Genomic DNA, 12212 nt, shown 5'->3' on the forward strand with positions numbered 1-12212 from the left:
AGATGCTCAATAGGGTTTAAGTCTGGAGACATGCATGGCCAGTCCATCACCTTTACCCTCAGCTTCTTTACCAAGGCAGTGGTCATCTTGGAGGTGTGTTTGGGGTTGTTATCATGTTGGAATACTGCCCTGCGGCCCAGTCTCTGAAGGGAGGGAATCATGCTCTGCTTCAGTATGTCACAGTACATGTTGGCATTCATGGTTCCCTCAATAAACTGTAGCACCCCAGTGCTGGCAGCACTCATGCAGCCCCATGACACTCCCACCACCATGCTTGACTGTAGGCAAGACACACTTGTCTTTGTACTCCTCACCTAGTTGCCGCCACATACGCTTCACACCATCTGAACCAAATAAGTTTATCTTGGTCTCATCAGACCACAGAACATGGTTCCAGTAATCCATGTCCTTAGTCTGCTCATCTTCAGAAAACTGTTTGCGGGCTTTCTTGTGCATCATCTTTTAGAAGAGGCTTCCTTCTGGGATGAAAGCCATGCAGACCAATTTGATGCAGCATATGGTCTGAGCACTGGCAGACTGAACCCCCAACCCCCTCAACCTCTGCAGCAGTGCTGGTAGCACTCATATGTCTATTTCCCAAAGACAACCTCTGGATATGATGCTGAGCACGTGTGCTCAACTTCTTTGGTCGACTATGGCGAGGCCTGTTCTGAGTGGAACCTGTCCTGTTAAACCACAGTATGGTCTTGGCCACCATGCTGCAGCTCAGTTTCAGGGTCTTAGCAATCTTCTTATAGCCTAGGCTATATTTATGTAGAGCAACAATTATTTTTTTCAGATCCTCAGAGAGCTCTTTGCCATGAGGTGCCATGTTGAACTTCCATTGACCAGTATGAGAGAGCGATAACACCAAGTTTAACACACCTGCTCCCCATTCACACCTGAGACCTTGTAACACTAACGAGTCACATGACATCGGGGAGGGAAAATGGCTACTTGGCCCCAATTTGGACATTTTCACTTAGGAGTGTACTGACTTTTGTTGAGGTCAGTTTAGACATTATTGACTGTGTGTTGAGTTATTTTGAGGGGACAGCAAATGTACACTGTTATACAAGCTGTACACTCACTACTTTACATTGTAGCAAAATGTAATTTCTTCAGTGTTGTCACATGAAAAGATAGAATAAAAAATTTACAAAAATGTGAGGGGTGTACTCACTTTTGTGAGATACTGTACAAGACACAAAATGCCCATACAGATTCTTATTCTGAATGTCCCAAGCCCCTGAACCTGAAACACGTGCAGTTTGCAAATCCTGGTATTAATTATATTTGAAGGACACCGTCTCTGTATCTTCTAATGTAATGTGCTTACCTTCTGGTACGTCTCTCTCAGAGAGAGGGTTTCCATTTGATTGTGTGTGTGTGTGTTCTACTCTCTGATTCTGCCAACCTATGCATACTTTTCTTTCTTGGTTCAGGGGTGCACAGTGCAGGAATTTTGGTAAAGAAGTACAATGTACTAGAACCTTGTGGTATCTTATCTCACCTCTTTAAAGTGGAACTACATCCGAAAGGGGAAGATCCGCTTATTTGCCCCCCCCCCCCTACTGTCACATTTGCCACCTTTTGGGGGCAGTGGGGAGTGGGTACCTGGTTTTGACAGGTACCCGCTCCTACTTCCGGGTGACTTCACCGTGCCATTTACAAATGGCAGCATGCTTCGCAAATGCGCAGTAGGCAGCCAGCTGGGAATGGGGGTGGCAACCCTCAAAAGCCGATTGAAAATCGGCTCGGGTGAAGACACCGCTCAATTCGTGGACAGGTAAGTGTCCTAATATTAAAAGTCAACAGCTACAGTATTTTTTTTCTGACGGAGCCTGGCGTTCCTCTTTAAGTTAGTTTGTTCTAGTTACAGGTTCCATTTAAAGCACCAATCCACCAAAATGGATAATTATTTTCCTAGGTTTATCCCATCATGGATCTAATCCAGTCTTTATAAACTGGCCATACTTGGAATTTCTCTTGTTCATCCCCTAGGCCACCCACAGCTCGAATTCCAGCCGATTTAGCAGGAATTGGCTGAAAGTCGAGCAGTGTATGGCCAACTTAACCTATTCAAATCACTGATTGTGAGTGAGACAATCAGACTATGCAGAGGTTAACATATGTATTTTAATTTTATACAGGGTTTATTTATCACCAGCGGTTTGCTCAGTGCTTTACAAAATGAAGGCAGACAGTACAGTTAAAATAAAATTCAATACAAGCGAAATCAGAGAGCCCTGGTCATTTGAGCTTACGATCTAAAAGGAGGGTCAAATCATGCAAAAGGTAATAGCTGTGAGGGTTAAGCTGATTAAGAAAAGCGTCAGGATAGGCTTCTTTAAAGCGTTATGCTTTCAAGAAAGGTGGATAAAGAAGGCGAAAGTCAAACAAATTGGGATAAAGAGTTCCAGAGGATAGGAAAGGCTTTGGAGAAGTCCTGGAGGTGAGCATGGGAGGAGGTGATGAGGGAGCTAGAGAGCAGGGGCTCATGGGAGGTTGGTATTTTGAGATCATATGTAGGCGTGATCCTGATTGCCCTCCAGACAGAAAAAATCCTGTTTGCTGGAGAAGACAAAGCCCAAATCTAGCTCTAATGTTTGTTTATATTAAAAAGGGATAGGTAAGACCTTGGTCAGGTTTTCATTAAAAAATTTAAATTCTCATTACTTGCTTCCTGGCTAAAATCTATCACTTGGATAGGAAGTATAGACTTAATACGTTTCTAACCCTACGCCACTCTGTCCAAAAATATATATTTTTGGCTGAAAGGAAGTAGTGGAGCAGTATAGTTGGCAGCTACCCACCAACAGCATCAAGAAGGTCCAATAGAAAAGAAAAGAGTAGTTTTTCTCAACCAGGGTTAATCATGAGGTTGCCAAGGGTTCCCTGAGCAGTGAGCAATGGTGGGCACCAACACTGACCACCAATGCAAGTGGGCAATTTTTTACTAACCACTATAGAGCAATGACACCACAAAGCTCCTAGTTCACTCCATGGTCCTCTCTCACCTCAACTACTGCAACTGCCTCCTCATTGACTTACCTCTACATAGGCTACCCCTGCCGCCCCCCCCTCCCCCTTCAGTCCATCATGGATGCTGCTGCCAGACTCAAACACCTTACCAACCGTTCAGTGTCTGCTACTTTTCTCTTCCAATTCTGCTCACCCAACTAATTTGATTCAAAATATAACTTACAAAGCCATCCACAACTCTGCCCCCAACTACATCACTGACCTAGTCTCAAAATACCAACCAAATCATTCTCTTCATTCCTACCAAGACCTCCTGCCCTCCTCCTCCCATGCTTGCCTCTAGGACTCTTCTTGAGCCTCTCCTACCCTATGGAATTCCCTACCCCAATCTGTCCTGTCGTATTACCTTTCGTATCACTTTGGTGGCACAGTGGTGTAGTGGTTAGCACTCTCACCTAGCAGTAAAAAGGGTCGCTGGTTCAAATCCCAACCATGGCACTACCTGCCTGGAGTTTGCATGTTCTCGCTGTGCCTGTGTGGGTTTCCTCCGGGTACTCGAGTTTCCTCCTACCCTCCAAAGACATGCTGGTAAGTTAATTGGCTTCTGTCCAAAATTGGCTCTAGTATATGAATGTGAGTTGGGGACCTTGGATTGTGGGATCTTTGAGGGTAGGGGCCGATGTATGTGTGGAGCACTGCGTAAATAATATAATAGATGAGCATCTTAATGAGACACAATGTACAGGGATAGAGACAATTGTAGACACGCACCCACACTCACTCAGGTTGAACTGGATGGACTGGCATCTTTATCCCTTTCATGACTAAGCCTATTTTTGGAATTTGGTGTTTACAAGTTAAAATCCATATTTTTTGCTAGAAAATTACTTGGAACCCCCAAACATTATATATATTTTTTTAGCAGAGGCTCTAGAGAATAAAACGGCGATTGTTGCAATATTTTATGTCACACGGTATTTGCGCAGTGGTGTTTTAAACGCAACTTTTTGGGAAAAGGGACACTTTCATGAATAAAAAAAAAACAAAACAGTAAAATTAGCCCAATTTTTTTGCGAAATGTGAAAGATAATGTTACGCCGAGTAAATAGATACCAAACATGTCACACTTTATAATTGCGCGCACTTGTAGATTGACGACAAAGTACGGTACCTAAAAATCTCAATAGGCGACGCTTTAAACATTTTTTACGGTTACCAGGTTAGCGTTACAGAGGAGGTCTACTGCTAGAATTATTGCTCTCGCTCTGACGATCGCGGCGATACCTCACATGTGTGACTTGAACACCGTTTACGTACGCGGGCGCGACTTCCGCATGCGTTTTCTTTGCTTCGCGAGCTCGCGGGGACGGCGGGCGCTTTGAAAATTCTTTTTTTATTTTTTTATTTATTTTTAAATGACTAAATTGTTTAAAAAAAAAAAAAAAAAATTTGATCACTTTTATTGCTGTCACAAGGAATGTAAACATCCCTTGTGACAGTAATAGGTGGTGACAGGTACTCTTTATGGAGGGATCGGGGGTCTAAAAGACCCCCCACCCCTCCTTTACACTTCAGTGTATTCAGATCGCCGAAAACGGCGATTCTGAATACCGGATATTTTTTTAAAACCGGCGCCATTGGCAGCCGAGTAAACGGGAAGTGACGTCATGACGTCGCTTCCGTGTTTACGATGAGGAGACTGGAACGAAGCCGATTACGGCTTCGTTCCAGTTCCTCCCCAGCAGCCAGAGCCGACGGATCTTTAATCGGTGCTCCCGATCGAGCGGGAGCACCGGTAACAGCGGCGAGAGGCGGCGGGAGGGGGGGGCGTCCCCTCCCGCTCCTCCGGCATAACAGCCGAGCGGCTTTTAGCCGCATCGGTTGTTATGCCTGGATAGCCAATCGCCTGCTGTAAAAATCGGTACCGGGATGATGCCTGCAGGTGCGGGCATCATCCCGGTATAACCCCCGGAAGCCGAGTACGCAGATGTGCGTACGCTCGGCGGGAAAGGGTTATTCAACCTTACTAACTTATGTAACTATGTATTGACCTTCCCTTTTAGATTGTAAGCTCTAACAAGCAGGACCCTCTGATTCTTACTGTATAAAATGTTATTGTAACTGTACTGTCTGCCCTCACTTTGTAAAGTGCTGCACAAACTGTTGGCGCTATTTAAAACCTGTATAATAATGTAAGGGATTATTTCTACACTGAGTACTAAGTTAGAGGACACCAAAAATTGTACTCTTTATTTTCTTCACTTATTGTCCATTTCAAGTATACTATTGAAAATCCTTTTATAGAAGGCTGGTAAACAAAATAATTGGCCCTGGGTGTCAATAAGCGAGGTACACCACATTGCCTATTCTTCTATTTCAAATATTCTTTAAAGAGGAAGTAAACCCTTCCAAACAACTTGGACCTATAGGTAAGCCTAGATTAAGGCTTACCTGTAGGTCCAAGCAATATCTCCTAAACCTATATGGTTTAGGAGATATTTGCCCGAAAATGGGCACCGCTGTCTACGGCGCATGCGCCATAGACAGCGGCGCGCATGCGCACTAAATGCGGCAAATCCAAGAATGGATTTGCCAAATTTGTCGACTCCCGTGCGCATGCGCGGGAGTGACGTCATCGCAGCTTCACCGTATGACAGCGGCGGAGCTACGAGGCGCGACTCCCGTGCGCATGCGCGGGAGTGACGTCATCGCGGCTTCGCCGCTGTCATTGGTCGGAGCTGCGAGACGCCACCAGCAAGATGGACGCGGCGGACTACAGGGATCAGCGGCGACTTCGCTGGCTCCTGTGTCAGGTAAGTGACACATAATGAGCTACTATGCGATGCATAGTAGTCCATTATGCTTTACCTTTGCAGGGAAAAAAAGAGGAAGTAAACCCATCAGGGTTTACTTCCTCTTTAAGTTATTGTTAATGTACCATGAGCTGTAGGTATAATCATTTTTAGCATGGGTTCTCCAAGAACCTAGGAATTATTTCAAGGGTTCCTTGGGGTCAGGGGCGGACTGACCATTGGACCACTCGGGCACTGCCCGAGGGCCCCGAGCCACAAGGGGGCCCAATCAGGGTTGCCAGCCTCAGTAAAACCAGGGACAGTATGTAAAAATTTGTGTTTTTTTTTTTTACGTTTGTCTCTGAAATGTCCCTTACCGACATTCTTTTGGTCTAAAAATCCTGAGATTATAGCTGCTCCACATCTCCAGTACCTTCTCAGCCAATAGAAACATGTCTGTGTATACTGTGTGATTGTATACTGCAGTGTTTCTCAACTCCTGTCCTCAAGGTGCCCCAACAGGTCACGTTTTCAGGATTTCCCTCAGATGAAATGGCTGTGGTAATTACTAAGGCAGTGAAACCGATCAAATCACCTGTGCAAAATAATGGAGAGCCTCAAAACATGACCCGTTGGGGTGCCTTGAGGACTGGAGTTGAGGAACACTGGTATACTGCATGTGTGTATACTGTGTGGCCCCATAATCTCGGATTGCCTGGGGGCCCCATAATCTCCTATTGCCCGGGGGCCCCATGAGTTGTCAGTCCACCTCTGCTTAGGGTTATAAAACATTGATGGAGGTTGGGACAAAGATTGCACATTTAGATTGCAAGCTTTATGGCCAGCAGGCTCTTCCTGTTTTTTTTTTTTTTTTTCTATGCTTTGAAGAATACAGCAACAGAAGTGAGATTCCTGATTAGGAAAAGAGACGGAAATTATAGAGGTAAACTTTCTCGGAATCCCCAGAGATACCAGTGGGCTGATTGACTCTTCCAGTATCTACAGAAAGCTGAAACATTTGTTTTGAGTGGACCGACCATTTATCGTTTATTCAAGAGTTTTACGGAATTGTGGGAACTGTACTGTGCACTGTATAAGATTGCTGAGCTCGTCCTGCACCATTCTCCCCCTTTGTACACCCACACACCCCATATAAGGAGGACTGGCAGTGTTCCCCTGTGTATACAGCCTTGTAAAGAGGGTTCCTTGCACACTGACAGAAAGTGGAGCTGAGAACTATATAAGGGAGAATATCCTGTGTTTGGGTTTGGATCTGCTTGTCCCACACATCTTGCATCCTCCTCAAATTCCTTCTCCTTGTATGGCCAAATCCCAGGCGGGAGGGCAGGCTGGAGAGGGGTGAGTGTCTTTGCTCATTGGCTGCCCTCCTTCTTTGGTTTTAGGACCCTGGGAAGGCTTATGCAGAACTTTCCTGTGTCCTGATCCACAGAGGACAGCTCTGAGTTGCTGACTTCTCCCTGAGCAGGTAAGAGAAGTCATTGAAACTCCCATATTAACACTTTGCCCTCTTCTGTCTCCATACTTCCCTGCTTGGCTCATTGTCTCCGATCACGCAGAGGATGAATACCTGCATCTGCCCCACCCAATCTAACCTTTCTCCTGCCTTTCACTTGTATCTAATATAACAGCATGCATGTTCTTTGCCTTTGTGGTTAAAGCTAGCCATGTACCAGTAGAATTTTTGGTTTAAAACAAAATTGTTTTTGGCATGTTCTTTCAATTTTCTAAATAGTTAGTGGGAACAAACCAAGGATTTGTTCAACTGTATATATGAGAAAATTGGAATGCTCAGGATGGAAATTTTTTCTCAAATTTCGAAAGAAATTGTAACTGTCAATGTGGTCCTCAGTTGGGAAAAAGTTGTTTGTATTTAAATGTTATACTACCTGCCTGGAGTCTGCATGTTCTCCAGGTGCTCCGGTTTCCTCCTGCACTCCAAAGGCATAGGAGGTTAATTGACTCCTATCTGAATTGGTCCCAGTATGTGTATGTATGAATGTGAGTAAAGCCTAGTACACACTGATAGTTTTTTTTTTTTTTAATTCAACACAGTGGGCTGAAGGGGAAAAAACTGACAGCTAAGGTCGGAGCTGCTGTACTAACAATCTGATGTTAGTAGAGCGATCTCCCCTGCTGTTCCATTGTGTTCTGACAGGGGGATGCACCCCCGACAGAACACTCCAGTCAGCCATTGGCGAAGAGCTTTTTTGGTCATGACCCTTCAACAGAAGCCGGCTGAACGTCCGGCTTCTGTCGGACCGGCTGCAGTACACATGGGCCAAATGTCGACCAGGGTGATGCCGTCCAACATTGGGTCCATGTGTACTGAGCTTTAGGGACCTTAGACTGTAAGCTCCTTCAGGGCAGTGTAAATGTAATAAATTGATGTTACCATATAAATATCTGCAATAATTTGTATCAATCGAAAATCAAACATTAAAGTTCTATACGTTGGCATAGAAGTCAAACAAAAGTTTTTTTGAAGAGCTTTCTAACAAAATTCATTGACTCTATAGGGGTTGATTTACTAAAGGCAAATAGACTGTGTACTTTGCAATTGCATTTGCTCCAGGGCTTAGTAAATGAGGAAAAACTTGTCTGACTTCCATTATCCAATTACGTTTTTTTTTTATTTGCATGTGATTGGTTATTGTTTGCAAAGTGAAGCTTTACCTAATTTACTAAGTTCTGGCGCAAATGTACTTGCATAGTGCAACTACATATGTAAAGTGCACAGTCTGTTTCTTGAATCAATTAACGCCTTTGATAGCATTCTCAAATACTCTTAGGCTGGATTCACACCTAGGCATTTTTTAGTGCTTTTTTGCAGATTTTCACTACAGTCCATTTAACATGGTTTCCCAAGGAACACTTTCTGTAGGGAAAATCTGCAAAATGCAAAAAGCACTAAAAATCCATCGGTGTGAATCCAGCTTTACAAAGGATTTTTCCTGAATTTCATACCAACTTTCAAACAAAAATCTGTTTTGGCCAGCCAGCAACACTGACATCAAAATACCCAATAACTTCAAAATTTTGCCAAGAACGGATGGCATCAGCAAATACTTACTTAGGCAGGCCATACATGGTGCAAATTTCTTTCCTGCAACCAGGAAAGAAATTCACATGATTCTCTCATCAACATAGCAGCCACTAGCGATAATCACAAGAGATTGCAGCAGGCTGGTTGTACCCAAGTTTATTGATCGATCAACTTGGTGCATCCAACCTTCCCATTAACGGTTCAAACCCTGTATGGCCAGCTTTATTATGACAATGACAGCTGTTTTCTGTGCAATTTTATATCTGCTATATTTTTAGTAGCCATAGATTGATGCTGAACTTTTCTGGAATTTTTAATGCAGCAGTGGAAAAATTGACAGGATACCATTAATATTTTATGGAATATATGGTATAATGGTTGGATTTGGGAGTGATTGTGTGTATATGGGCTGCATTTGGCCTGGACTGACAGATCTTGGAGCAGGAACTGATCTGCTACTTCTGCCTGGGGAAAGCCAATACTTGGGGTGTATAGGTGATAAACATGTATGCTATCTAGTTCTGTGCGTTTTTATGCCACAGTTATCCTAAGACAATCATAGCGCAGTTTTTTTTTTATTTTATTTTTTTTACCCTATACAAAGCTGCTCCTAATATATTAATTCTCTTTAAAAAATATATTTATACTAAGCAGTTGGGTTTCTTTCGTAAGACAATTCAAAAACCACTAACGATGAGGATGTAGTTGCCCTTATCAACCAATTGTAATCTGTACCGTTAAATGACTAGAATGAATTCTGATTGGGTACGGCTTTCTGCATCATCACATTTCTTCGCCCTTTATTATAAACCCATATATGTACATGGATTGTTATTATGAATATTTTATTATAAGTAGAACGTGTATGACTTTTTAAGGGATCTAGCCAGGCCAAATGAAGCTGAAAAGTAAAAAAAAATTGTTCCCAACAGCTTACAGTCTAAACATGGCGTGCAAATAATTTCTGTTATGCCCTGTACACACAGTCGGACATTCCGACCAACAAAATCCATCAGATTTTTTCCGACAAATTTTGTGCCAAACTTGTCTTCCATACACACGGTCGGACAAAGTTGTCGGAAAATCCGATCACTCTTAACGAGGTGACGTACAACACGTACGTCAGGATGATAAAAGGGCCAGTAGCCAATAGCTGTGGTCTCTTAATTTATTCTGAGCATGCGTGGCACTTTGTCCGTCTGAATTGTCTACACACGATCGGAATTTAAACGATCAGATTTCGTTGTTGGAAAATTCAGACTGAAAAAGTCAGATGGAGCCCACACACGATCGGGTTTTCCGACAACACGATCCGATCGCACATTTTCCGAAGGAAATTCCGACAGTGTGTACAGGGCATTAGTCCAAATCTGTAAGACTAAAGTGAAACAGACTAAGTGGACTGTTCACATATCAGTTCAGGACTGCAGAGCAGTCGACCAGTGCACCTAGGTTACTGCTTGGTATCATTAAAGGGGTGGTACAATTCGGATATTACATTTACATGTGATAATCAATCCTCCAACCCTGCATAGAGCAGTATGGATAAGCTTTACTGTTGGGATAGGTTTCAGATTTGAGTAGATCAGGGCAAGAGGAAACGAAAAATCTCTTCAAATTAATGCTGACCAAATGCTGTACAATGGAACTGAATGAGCAAAATTTCCCCATCCACACTAAACAACAAGGATGGGGGAATCTCCCTTGCCATCTATTGTAATTTGACAGCTGACACCCGCTGCTGTCAAAATATCCAAACATTGGCTGCATCTGATTGAATGTAGGTACGGTGCAGCCTTTTCAGATTTTCATATTGAAGCACGTGGGTTAAAATGGAAGCATAAGGTAAAATTGTCTCTTGAGCTGGTCATTAAAGATTTTTTCAGCTACTGTTGAACCAGCCAAATTTTGATACGTTTATGGCCGGCTTTAGCTTTTATGCAATAAATGTCCCCATTGGAACATTTTACCTCTGTTCCTGTTCAAGCAACAACAGTTGTAGTGACAATACTGATTCTTTCCAGTAAGGACACAAATATATGACTGGGGCTGCAACCCTTCCTCAACACTAGTGATGGCCGAACGGTTCGCCCGGCGGTCGTTTCGCGGCGAATTTCCGACTTTCGCCGTCCGCGGGTTCGAACGCCTTTTTCCGTCGTTCGCCCCGGCGGACTTACGTGTTTAATGTATACAAGAACTTTAACCTTTCGTGACACGTTTATCATGTGTTACAGGACAACCAATTGAGACATGACAGCTCATGGACACTTGGACATTCCCCCTAACCTATAAATACACCCGATCCGGTGGCCATTTTACATTCTTTCTTCTGTCACTGTAGGGAAAGGATCCTGTGTGGAGTAGGGACAGAGAAAACGCTAGCTATTTGGTACACAAAAGTTCTTTTCAGGACTGGTATAGGTGTTAGGTCAGCAGCCTGAGTTTCTTTTGTCAGTTTAGATAAAGGGACAGAGCGCTGTATGCTGCTATTTTAGGGACAGCTCAGCCAGATTAGTCTTTCTTCATCATCATCATCATCATCATCATTAGCTGTTACTATCAGGTCCACAAAAGAGCTGTTCCAGCTAATCGTTCCAGCCTACTCTTTTTTGCCAATTTGTATAGGGACAGGCAGGAAGCAGTGTGTCAGGCAGTGAGGATAATTTTAAAGACTTGCTGTTACTATTAGTTCCACAAAGGTTCTTTTCAGGACTGGTATCAGTGGTACGGTAATAGGCTTGTACACGTATAATATTCTTTCTTCCAAATATAGAAAGAATATTATACTTGACTGCTGCCCTTCTGCTGCAGTCTGCTAATCATTCACAACTCACTTGTTCCACAAAAGTTCTTATAAGGACTGGTAACTTGGTCTGTCTAGGGTGCTACGGTACATAGGCTTGGGTGCGGTACAGTCTGCTGTTCTGTAAGGACCGCTATCGGTCCACAATAGATAGGGTTGCCGTGCACTACTGCTGACCGCTGCCCTATACTGCAGCAGTCCTTCAGCGGTATAGGGACTGACGCACAGTCTGCTAAACACTAATACACAACCTGCTTGGTCCACAAAAGTTCTTATAAGGACTGGTAACTTGGTATAGGGTGCTACGGTACATAGGCCTGAGTGCGTTACAGTCTGCTGTTCTGTAAGGACCGCTATCGGTCCACAATACATAGGGTTGACGTGCACTACTGCTGACCGCTGCCCTATACTGCAGCAGTCCTTCAGCGGTATAGGGACTGACGCACAGTCTGCTAAACACTAACACACAACCTGCTTGGTCCACAAAAGTTCTTATAAGGACTGGTAACTTGGTATAGGGTGCTACGGTACATAGGCCTGAGTGCAGTACAGTCTGCTGTTCTGTAAG

At 43.7% G+C, this 12212-nt stretch overlaps 1 protein-coding gene across 2 annotated transcripts in view; it reads left to right on the forward strand.

The window, feature by feature from the left end:
- MYL9 (myosin light chain 9) overlaps window positions 1-12212 on the forward strand; it is a 73296-nt gene that overhangs the window by 33703 nt on the left and 27381 nt on the right. The window contains exon 1 of one of the 2 annotated variants that reach the window (XM_077459066.1): window positions 7105-7263. The exons of the other annotated variant lie outside the window; for it this stretch is intronic. The gene's annotated coding sequence lies outside the window, so the exon portion shown is untranslated. Of the gene's footprint in view, window positions 1-7104; window positions 7264-12212 lie in introns of those variants that run through there. 2 annotated transcript variants of the gene reach the window in all.

The sequence above is a fragment of the Lithobates pipiens genome, unplaced genomic scaffold (assembly GCF_037356315.1).
Source record: "Lithobates pipiens isolate NorthernLeopardFrog02 unplaced genomic scaffold, aLitPip1_a1.2 Scaffold_28, whole genome shotgun sequence".
In the NCBI taxonomy this organism is placed as follows: Eukaryota; Metazoa; Chordata; class Amphibia; order Anura; family Ranidae; genus Lithobates; species Lithobates pipiens.